We start from the raw sequence: 12,415 nt of genomic DNA, 5'->3' as shown, positions 1-12,415 counted from the left end.
TCATCCAGGCCCACAAACCTTGTATAAACCTCTTTACTTTCAATCATGCCACACATCCAGTCTTGACGATTTTCATCCTTTCTGCCTTTCCATCACTCTTGTACATCTATTCACTTACATAACCATACCTGAATTCAGGTCCTAACCACCTCTTTTTATATTATAGCAACAGCCTCCTAACTAGTCTTCCTGCCTTAAGTTTCTCACTGATCCAAACCATTCTCCACTCATATGCCAACATTTTTTTTTTGCTTTTTGGCAGGGCAGTTGGGGTTAAGTGACTTGCCCAAGGTCACACAGCTAGTACATGTGTCAAGTGTCTGAGGCCGGATTTGAACTCAGGTCCTCCTGACTCCAGGGCCGGTGCTCTACTGACTGCGCCACCTAGCTGCCCCACCAACATTATTTTTTAAATGTTATTTTAGACTCAAAGGACGGATAACAAATACAGAATAGAGAAAAGAAACAAAAAACATATCATAAACGTAAATATTGGAACGTAAATACAAAGTAAGAAAGGAAAAAAGCATGTCAGGTGCATAGCAGAACATAGGAGAAGATTCAAAATAGGTAACAATAAATTTTCATTTCAAGAAAACCTGTATGATAAATAATACACATTGTGTCGAAAACTGTCTGTCTTTCCTTTGCTTCCTTGTAAGCTTTCTTTTGTTCTTTGCTGTGTACTTTTTTACTTTGTTCTTTATTTTCCTCCCCCCTCCCAGCCCCCAGAAGGCTATAATTGAGTTTGGATATGTTTCTCTATAGCTATAGATATATACATACATATATAGACATATACTTTTCTAAACAAATTCTACTCCTAAGCTTTGTTTTTATGTTTGTACATATATATCTCTTGTTTCCTATCCCCCCTGCCTTGTCTACTTTACTTCTACCAGCCACCTAGCCCTCCTATTACTTGCCTACCCCCCTCCAAGGATTCCTCCCCTATCCACCCATTCCCATTGATCTAAACACCATTCTATACCTCCCTTTTACCTATTCTCTCACCCTCCCCTCTAAAGATCCTTCCCTTGTTCTCTCCTCCCTCCCTATGCCCCTACCATTTTATTTCTTCCGAATTTAGAATACTTTTATACCCTTCTAAATATATACGTATTGTTTCCTGTTAAACCCATTCCTGATGAAAGTAGGTTATCAGAACTACAAGCCTTCCTCTCTCATCTAATTCCTCTGCATCAATTCTACCTCTTGCACCTTATTTGTATAAAATAATAATTCTTTTTAACTATTCCTAAATGGTTTTATTTTTAAGTTCATATCATATGCAGGTTTACCCCAATCTTTCTTATGGGCTACCTAATTATTAATAAGAATCTCAGATATGCATCTTACATACATAAAAAGTAAACAGTCTGTCCTTATGAATCCCTTGTTATCAGACTTTGGTATGTACCTTTTATTTCTCTTGGCTTTTATATGTCAAATCTTCTATTAAGTTCAGGTTTTGTATTCTTGTTTTTGTTTTAATAAAGTCTTGAAAGTCTGACAATTGATCAAATGTCCATTTTTTTTTCATTTAGGATTATGCTTAACTTTGCTGGGTAGAATATTTTTGAGCAGAGCCCCAGTTCTCTTGCTCTTCTATATATGGTATTCCAAGCCCTGAGGTCCTCTGATGTCTCCACTGCTATGTTTTATGTGATTGTAATTGTTGTACCATCACATTTAAAATGTTTTAATCTTGACGCTTTTAATATTTTATCCTTGAGCAGGGGGGTTTCAGAATTTGACTATGATATTCCTATGAGTTTTCCTCATAGGATCTCTTTAAAGTAATGATCAATATATTTTTCTATTTCTACTTTCCCTCCTTCTTCTAATGCTTCAGGATAATTCTCTTTAATTTTTTTTTTGTATTACTATATCAAGATTCTTTTTTGATCATAGCTTTCAGTTTGATTATTTTTACGTTTTCTCTTCTTGATCTATTCTGCAGATATTTTTTTCTTATAAGATGTTTCACTATTTTTTCATTATTCATATTTTGCTTAATTGTTTCTTGATCCCTTATAATTTTACTTGTTATACCTTCCCCAATTCTAAGTTTCAAGGTGTCATTTTCTTCCTTAAGATTCTGCATCTCCTTTTCTAATTGGTTGACTTTCCCTTCACAATCTTTTTGTTTTTCTTGGATTATTCTTATTTCTTTTTTTTAGCTTTTCCTCCATCTAGGTCATTTGATATTTTAAAGTCTTTTTTAAGATCTTCTACAAATTATTTTTGGGCAACTGACCATTTGTTATCACATTTTGGAGATAGAAGGGGATTTCTTTACTTCAATATCCTCCTCTGAAGATGAACCCCAGTCTTCTCTATTCCCATAACAGCTTTCTATGGTTTGATTCTTTCACCTTTGCCTGTGCATTTTTTTTGGTAATAGCTTATTTTTGTAATCATCTCTAGCACCAAGGTATGGGAGATGGTGCCTCTTGCACCATCTTCAGTTAGCAGATCTTCAGTTCTCCCCTCTAGCCTGGAACCAAAGTCAAACTTCCAACCTCTGTAAATACCCACAACCAAAGGCTTTCTGCCCCACTGCTTCTGCACTCACTGGGCATGTGCTGGTTCTTTCCTGCCCCCACTGCTCTTCACAGCAAAGCTGGGTCTACTCTTCCTTGTCAGCAAAGTTTCCCTTGATCTTCCTGGGGTCAGATGCCAAACTCCCCTCTCTATCCCAGGGGTAAAAGTTCCTGTGGCTGTAGCCGAGGCAACCTCTCAAACCAACTAACCCCAGGGCTTGCAGGTTCTTGTTAAAGTAGACCCTAGCCTGGAGGTGGTTACTCTTCACAAGGACCAAACCTCATCTTGGGATTTTTCTTCTGATCTTCTCAAATTGTCCCAGGGAGACTCCTGTTGTTCCCCTATTCTTATTTATTTTTACAAGCACTTTGTTCTCCCTGTGGTGCTATTTTATCTCTTTTCAATATTGAGAGCTTGGAATTTTCTGACCTACTCAGCCATGTTTCCAGAATCCCCTCTCTGCCAAAATGATTTTTTGAGGCATAAGTGACCATGTCACATAGACGTTCCTTCCTCCCACAAATCAAGAGTGTTTTTAATGGACCCATTTTTCTGCATCTCCTCTAACATTTGTCCTTTTCATTCTTTTGTCAAATTTGCAAACCCAGCAGATGTAAAGTAGAACCCCAGAGTGGCTTTAATAATTTGATTATGAACTCAGGGTACATAATGAAACCCTATGTTTTCTGGACATGGACAATGCAGGAAAAGGTTTTGTTTGACTATGAATATTTGTTACAATGTTTCCCCCCCCCCCTGTCAGTTGGAAAGGGAGTGGCAGTAAGGAATACAGATTTTTCTCAATTAACATTATTTTAAAAAACCAGCCAGGTTCTCATCCATTCAGAGGACTTACTTGTTAATTATGAGACAACCCAAAGATATAGTGAAAGGAGTGTCAACCTTAGAGTCGAGAAGATGGGTTCAAACTCTACCTCTGAACCCTATGAGATGTGTAAACATCAATAAGCTGCTTAATTTCTCAGTGCCCAAGTTGATTCTCTAACCCTATATATTATAGTTGCTGATCTACATACACAGAAGGGCTTTCTTCACCAGGAGTTTTGTTCACCAGTGTCTCAGGTCCATTAATCACCCTCAAAAATAACACTAGTATAGCCTGGATTTTATATATGCTTTTGATAATTTTATTTTTGTTAAAACTACCATTAAAGGATAAGAAAATACTACCATAACCCTAACCAACTAAAAGTGCTTCAATTAAATACAATGGAACTATACATTTTAATGACAAAATATTCCATGTTTAAGAAGTCACCTCCAAACAACCCAGTGACCAAAACAAAAGTTCATGTATATAGATAACTACATATTTGGTGGAAAAATAAAATATTGCCTTATTGCAAGCAAATGAAGTCCTTTTTGTTATATAGATATTCAGTTCTGAATTATTATTTATTTTATATATTAATTTAGATTATTCAATGAAATTTTTTAAAGTATCTAAAAAGGCAACTATTCTGGCCAGAATATAATGTACATAAGCTGAGTGACAAGCATACAAGATTTTTCAGTTTCATTTTTCATTGCCACAATTCATATATTGTAATAAATGATTATATTTATCTATGTCAGCATAGCAATGCAACTTTGGAGAATAAACATTCAGAATGAAATTTATTGGCTGCTTATCACAACAGCTTTTCTTTCTCACAGCACAGGTATAAAATATATATCTAAACACAAAATATTGGATTAACCTTTTCACAAAAAGCAGTAAGATTCAATGAATCTTGGGTAAAAAATAAATTGAATTGGAAAGAATGGTTACCAAAGATTTTACTTAATAATGTCCCAAGTGAAAAGTGATGTAGAATAAAAATTCAGTCCATGGTAAGTTTGAGTACATTTTTTTCCCTTACTATTCCAAAGAAAGATTTTTTTTTCAAACTAGTATTCAATATAATCGACATCTAGGATGCTTGACCAAACAGTGCCCAGAGGGTTCTAAACTATAGCTGTCTCTTTTTTTTTGGTTCAAGAAAATTCAGCCCCTTCTCATCTCCAAACATGTATGGTTAGTAGTGTGTGTTGGATATAAGACTCCCACGGTAAAAGGGACATCCACCAAGTTTAAGGGCACTGATTCCTTTAAGTTATATTTGTCTTAAGAAATGCTAGAACCAGGTGGTATAAAGTCATGAGGTGCTCCTTTTGATTAAATTTGGCACTTGGAGAGTGACATTAACCCTCTTAGCTTCTCCAGTGTCCAACTTACTTTGGGGAGAGAGTAAGAGTGGTATCTTTTAAACCCAAAGATCTGGTATGTGTTGCTTCTCCTTATTCTTCAGGAAAGCAGTGCAAATCTTGTACTGTGACAGTGTCAGAGGCAGAAAAGTGGAATTTCAGAAAATGTAATTCCATGAATCTTATTTGGCACATACGATGACAGAAAAAGGGCCAGAGCCAAGTACAGTGTCTAAATCAGAACTCTGTTGTGTCACTCCTTTGTCTGTTAGCACCATTCTAGGAGACATTTGGAGTGTTGAAGCAGATTGATGAAGATTCTGTGGTGGAAAAGATTTTTTTTACACCCTTACAAAACAGAATTAACAGTTAGCACAAAGCGCAGCCCAACTTGGACATAAGCATGGCCCCTGCTACACAAAGAAAAGCCCCGAGGCTCAGGCTTGATCTACCATGGAAACACCATGATTACTTTGGAACAAATTCTTTTCAAATAGTAGGTTTTCCTACAGAAAGGGGGCACTTAAATGAGATATCTCTTTTCTAAAAAACAAACAAACAAAACTTTGCTTCATATCAAAAATACAATGCATTTGAACTCAATATACCCTTTGACTTCTCCATACCATTTCACTTCTCTTTTTGTGGATTTTAATTGTAAATCAGTGTCACCCATTCGATCAGTCAGGACTCGTCTTAGAAGTGACTATTAGACCTAAGGCTCTATAAATATATTTCTGAATTAAATAAGATCGAGGTTTTTCCCTATCTGTTTTCCCCTCAGCAATATGTCCTCTGGTTCTTACTGTTGTTATTTAGTCATTTCAGTCACATCTGATTCTAAATGATCTCTTTCTAGAGTTTTACTGGTAGAGATACTGGAGTGGTTTGCCATTTCCTTCTCCAGCCCTTTTTACAGATGAGAAACCTTTTTCCTTTTCTTTTCTTTTTCCTTTTGTTTATCATTATTTTTCTTTTGTTCCTGCCTTCTTCCCTTTCTTATCAAGTATGAACATCTATCTCTTAGTTTATAGTATCTGGTATTTATATAGCACTTTAAGGTTTAAAAGTGGCTATGCATGCATTATTTTATTTGATCCTCACAATAACCGTGTGAGGAATGTAAGTGGGACAGGCATCATTATTCCCATTTTATAGATGAGGAAAATGAGGCTCAGTTCAGTCAAGGGACAAATTTGTACAGCTTAGTAGACTGGAATTGAACCTAGATTTCTCCTGACTCAAAGTCTATTCAAATTAAGTGCCTCACTGAACCAGTCATCCTATGCTTGTTTTTATTTTTCATTTTTCCCCAAAGAGGAATAGATCTTTCTTTAGTTGCTTTCCTATCCCATTATTGACACACCTCAGTCTTCATGAAAAATCTTCCTTACCTAATTCTCATTTTCCTGTAAGGTTTGTTGGAATGTATCTTCTTCCCCTTTCCCCACAAAGTTGCTCATCATTTTGAAAAAACAGTTCAAACCAGATTGGATGACCCTCTTATTTCATATGGACACATGAGGGAGATAGTCCAGTAGAAACTTGTAGACCACAATCTAAACATTCCAGCATCATCACAATGCACAGGTCTCTGCAAAATGGTAGTGACACGTACAAAATGAGAATCAAGCGAAAGGTTCACACACCATCCTTTCTCTATACGCAAAACCTTAGTACTGCATATTCCTTTGCCTTGGTATGGGTTTCCCTTCCCCAAAGTTATGCTTTTTTTTCCCATGAAATTTCCCTTTAGTCCTCATTTTCTAGGTCTATGGCAGATCCAATAAGCAATCAGTTTATATTATTGAAGTCTTAAATCATCAGCACTTGATTTCATGCCTCCATTCAACCAATGAGTATTCATGTCCCAGTGTGTCCTGCATGTGCATAAAATTCAATTAGATATTTTTTGAGCATTTACTATGTATAAAGCAGCATAGTAGGTACTGGAGGAACTATAGATATAAATAAGACATAGTTATTGAAAAAAATGTCTATTACCTAAGGGGAATACAACTCCAGCAAAATTCTACTCAGTTGTCCGATGACTCAGAATCAAGGAACCCTGAGTTCTTGAAGTTTCTTCCCACAGAATTCAAGCATCAAGATTATCTTAAGGAGTGTAGGAAAGCCTTTGAGAATACCCTACTGATGGATTTCATGTCTCTTATCGAACAACCAGCCTACCTAATTTCAGAGAAGTGCATTGCCAATCTGATCACAAAGTAATGAAATACTTTTGACCACAGAAGCACTCAAAGATTTAATACCAAGTTGTAGAGGGTTTTGCCAATAAAGTACAAATTTTGATAGGTCTTACAAAACAGGAAAGGCTACACCTATTTGTCTGGTAGTATACTACCAAAGACCAAGCTAAATTTGTAGAAGGTCATCACCTAAAATTAATGAAATACCTAAGGGTAGTAAGGTAGCCTAGGAAAGAGGAAGAAAAGACTAAATGTCATTTAGTAATGCTGAAAGGGGGGAGTAGTCTAGGAAGCAGTCCACAGATGAGATCAGGCATGAGGTTGAGTTAATGGCAGATTCCGTCTGGATCTGCAATTTGTTACTCACACATAAATTTATCAGAGTACTAGAGTCATAGGATTCATATGCAGATAAATAAAATTCCACACCACTCAGAAATGTATAATTCAGTCTGCTAACTTTTTGAGTCACTTATAGGTCTCCCCCTAACATGGTTATAGGTGGAATTAGTCCAGGGCAATTAGAATAAACCAACCAAGTTGGTTCCAGAGCAAATTGCAAAGAAGGAACTATTGGAGAGAAAGTTGGATTGTTTTGTCAAATTTCCAGACTCATGGGAAGTGATGCTATAGGCAGAAAACGTAGTCTTGGTGGTAGGGAGAGAAGAATATCAAACTATAAAGTCAACCTTTCACAACAAGCTTTCTACAAAAGATATGGAGATGAAATGGACACAGCATATTCCTGATTACTATGTGAACTCTAGTGAGAAGCCAATGGTAAGTGGAACTGCAATATAAAAAAGGGCCCTTCTGGCCTGGTCTAACACTTGAATATAATGTAAAGCTGCCACAACCAAGAAAGTGAAATATTGCTCTCCTCACTATAATGAGATGTGGCCCCTGACAGAGAGGATTTTTATTTGTAAAAGGGGAGTGGCGACCCTACCTGCTAGGAGCAGTAAAGAAGCTATGGGTAGAGAAAAACAAAAGGAATAATGACCAACACTGAATGCTCAGATCTATGGAGAGATGGGGAAGTGATGACGATATCTACTAAGAATTATGGAAAGCTACATGAGACATCAGGCACCAAGGAATTACAAGAGACAGTATTTCTTGGGAGCCGTATACAGTACTTGATTTTAAGTGAATGTGGCTATTCTTGTCCCCAGGGAAGAATCACTCATTGATCGAATGTTGATATATTACATGAGTGCTTAATTAAGAGATTTATTCCTTTACTTCAAACTGTAGATCAACATTTTCTAATACACTCTCAAGACCCAATCTCCTCTAGGAAGTCTTTTCTGACTGCCCTGATTTCTTCCTTCTCTGAACTTTAATAATATTCTACATCATTCTAAGTAATTATTTTCTAATTAAGAATGTAACTTTGCCTCTCTAAGTAGAGTGTAAGGACTCTGAAATCAGTAACCAAGATGTTATAGTTTTCTTTGTAGCCTCTCATACCAACCAGCATTGCGTTCTGGACACACATTAGGTTTCAATCAATTGTCGATTAATGAACTCTGACTCTGAAATCATAATATTACTAGAACTCTATATAAAAGCTGTAGAAAGGCTAAGATTTCAACTATTATTTGAAGTAAGGTTAAACACATACTACACTAATTATCTTAATAAAGATCTTCGTAATGTGCAAAGAAGATTTTAGGGTGTTGCTTCATTTTAGTTTTAAAAGATGAAAATATTACCAAATAGATGAACATCAACTATCAATCATGTGTGGAACAATTAAAATGGTAAGACAATAAAATATACGAGGCAATTTTCTATCATTTATATGTTTTCATGACAAGAACTGAAAATAGTTTATTTCACCACCTGTGAATACTTATGAAGATGTATTAAGAAAACAAATAAATATGATGATGTGAATTTTTTACACAAATACAATTTTACCATTTAAAAATTTCATTATATTTATGAAAACTATCTTTATCTTCATATTAAATGGTTTTTTAACAGAACTCATGATCTGTATCTTTATTTTTTTAAAAAGCTCTTTTTAGGAAGAACGATAGTTATGGAAATGGATGCTTGGTTGGAGGGCGTGTTTGTGACTAAGGCGTAAGGATGACTGTCTTTTTGTGTCAGATTGCACTTGGACTTTTGGAACCACCTGTACACATACTATATGGAAAGTTATCATGGAGGGGATTACCGATTTGGATTGTTCCATTATCTAATGTGCTCAACAACAGGTTATTATTGTTGATGTTCATTTTCTATTAAAAACTAGTTTCATGCAAATAAGCAAAAGATTTCTATTAGAAATTAACGTAGTTGGGGCAGCTAGGTGGCACAGTGAGTGGAGCACCAGTAGAGTTCAAATCTGGCCTCAGACACTTGACATACTTAGGAGCTGTGTGACCTTGGGCAAGTCACTTAGCCTCAATTGCCTTGCCTTCCCACCTCCAAAAATAAAAGAAAAATTAAAAAAGAAAAACAAAACTAAGTATTTAAAAAAAAGAAATTAACGTAGTCATTGTTGACAGGAGGAATAAGACAAAATTCACTTTTGTTCTTGGTGTTTCATTCTGTTGCATTGAGCAACAAACAAGGGAAGACAGTTTGGTTTTTAACAGAAGTAGCATAACCTTTGGGCTCTATAATCATTAACTACTTCATAATGAAAAGCAGCAAGGTCATCACTTTTAGCCAAGATTTAAGGTCACACAGAGATTTCTGCTTACTAAAAACAATAAATGAGTTAACATATTGAACTCTGTTGTGCAATCTGCCTTAACACGACATTGTTGTGCTTACCATCAACAAGTAGTGGAAAGTAAAAGAAAGAATTTTCTTTTTTTTTCAGGCCAAAACTTCAAACTTTGTTTTATATTGTGATGTCCTGCATTTTCCAGTGGGTAGAACTTCCAAGAAATTGGTTAACTCTGTACCACAGTCAAGTATGAGAGTAGGAATTCAGCCAAAGACTTGCAACATATCATAACATATTTTTGAAGACTCCTGGAAAATAGCTTCTTTAAGAAGTGGAATTGTTGAGAATATTAAGCTCCTGAGAATTTCAATTCTTTATAGGTAAGAGTAATTAATAGGATGATGAAGGAGTGATTAGAAAGACTAACCTCATACCACTTTTACTCCAAACCCACCACTTTGTACTCTGCTACACTGAACTCATTTCTACCCTTTATGCCTGGATGCCAACAGCACCACTCAATAAAAGCACAAAGCGTGCAGGAGAGAATGAAGTAAAAACCACTGGGATAGGTAAAGGGCAAACATGGAGATATGAAGGAGAGAAGCAGTTGTAGGTATCAATGATGCAGAATATCTTCCCATTATAGAAGTGGCCAGGTCAACATTTGTGAAAGTATCAAAAGTGTTTATTTGTTCTTGAAGGGAATTCATGGGCCATACAGTCCAACCCCCTTATTTTTAAGAAAAGGAAACTGAGGTCCAGGGAAGTGACTTACCCGAGGTCACAAAGATAACAAACATCAGAGGTGGGGTTTGAACATATCTCTTGACTCAAGATTTAGCGTTCTTTCCATCAAACTACATTGTAGAGCTATCACTTCTTGAGCGTAGCACAGCCCATGCAATGCCTCTGTTCAATGTCTTGAACAGACATTCATAGAGGTCCATCACTGGCATGTTTGCCTCTAAAGTAAGAGTCTCCACCATTGTTTGTGTGCTTGGCATAGCAATGAAAGCAATGCTCCTTTGTAAGCATCAGTCCAGCTGTAAGAGGCAAGGATTACCACATCTAATTGATGACATAAGAGTGTGGGAAATGGTAGAAACAGAAGCCAGTAAATATTTAGGCTTGGCAACAACTCAGGCAAGGCTCAGGGCTAGCAGCTTTTAATCAGATGTTTGTGGTCTTCCAATGGGCCATGTTAGTTCTAAACTTGACAGAGGAAATCTGTTCTGCAAATGAAGCTGATTACTCACATAGTATATTTTCTGAGGTATCACATAAACAGGGATTCTTATTCCTGTTTACATAATCTTCTTGGGGTCCCTTTCCTGAAAAGCATTGTATATAAATTGGTGTTCCCTCCTCAGGGTTTTCTTTTTCCACGAGGTAATTCAGACCCCTGCACATTAGTTGTCTGTTTTCGAACAGCAGGAATCTATAGTTCATTTAGGGCCACTGACCAATCAATAACAAATTTTTATTAAGTGCCTATTATATTCTAGGCAATGTGCTAAGTGCTGTGGATACAAGGACAAAGAATCAAGCAGTACCTTCTCAGGAGAAGCTTGTGTTCTAATGGGGGAAAATGTCTATAGGCATTAGGGCCACATCAGATTGATGACTAGGAGAAAAGTTTCTGACTAAACAAGAAATAGAGAGGATCAGAGAACATAAAATGGATAATTTTCATTACATAAAATTTTAAAAGTTTTTGCACAAATAACACTCCTCAAAAAACCTCTAAGATTAAAGAGAAATAATTAACTAGAGGGTGGGGATCTTTGTAGCAAGCTTCTCTGATAAAGGTTTCATTTCCAAATTTAACCAATTTAAATGTATAAGAAAAAGAGTCACTCACTAAGTTTAAGAATATAAATTGATAATTTTCAAGGGAAGAGACTGAGGCTACTTAGAGCTATATGGAAAAAAATGTTCTGAATCACTACTAATTAGAGAAATGCAAATTAAAACAATTCTGAGATTCTACCTTACACTCATTAGAGTGACTGATACGTCAAAAAAGGAAAATGACAAATGTTGGAGGGTCTGTAGGGAAACAGGCACACTGACATCCTGTTGGTGGACATTAAATGGGTACAACCATTACAAAAGCAATTTGCAATCACACACAAAAAAAATTTATAAATAGCACACTCCTACTGGCCATGCACTACCACTGCTGGGCCTAGACCCAAGAGATCAAAGAAAGAGAAAAAAGTCCTATATGTAAATGAATATTTAGAACTGTTCTTTTTGTTGTGGAAAAAAAGAAAAACAAACCAAAAAAAAAAAACCCACTGCAAACTTAGAGAATGTCCAACGACTAAGGAATGGTTGAACAAATTGTTATATGACTGAGATGGGAACATTACTGCGCTACAAGAAATAAAATATTTATTAGTTTACTATTACAGAGGTTAGTCAGCGGAAACAGAACAATCTATCCTATGTCAGTATTTTTTAAAAATGAGCAATTTAAAAGACTTTTATAAACTAATCGAGAATGGAATAAGTAGAATCAGGAAAAAAACAATGTATATAATAACAAAATTGTAAAAACAAACAATATCGAAAGCTGTAAGCTATGGTTAATATAATAAACCACTCATAATTCCAAGGGACTAATGATAAACTTTGTTATCCTTTACAAAGAAGCAACAGATTTGAAGTGCAGAACGAGAAATATGTATTTTTGTGTACAGTCATTGAGGGAAGTTGATTTACTTACCTATGTAGAAAGATTTACTTTCTTTCC

The 12,415-nt window shown here is 35.9% G+C and overlaps 1 protein-coding gene across 1 annotated transcript in view; it reads right to left on the bottom strand.

Annotated features, from left to right (window-relative positions):
- DPYD (dihydropyrimidine dehydrogenase) overlaps window positions 1-12,415 on the bottom strand; it is a 1,113,082-nt gene that overhangs the window by 1,044,290 nt on the left and 56,377 nt on the right. The gene's annotated exons all lie outside the window — the stretch shown is intronic.

Source organism: Trichosurus vulpecula, chromosome 7 (assembly GCF_011100635.1).
Source record: "Trichosurus vulpecula isolate mTriVul1 chromosome 7, mTriVul1.pri, whole genome shotgun sequence".
Lineage (NCBI taxonomy): Eukaryota > Metazoa > Chordata > Mammalia > Diprotodontia > Phalangeridae > Trichosurus > Trichosurus vulpecula.
Note: the sequence above shows the minus strand (reverse complement) of the source record. Positions and strands in the feature narration are given on the sequence as shown.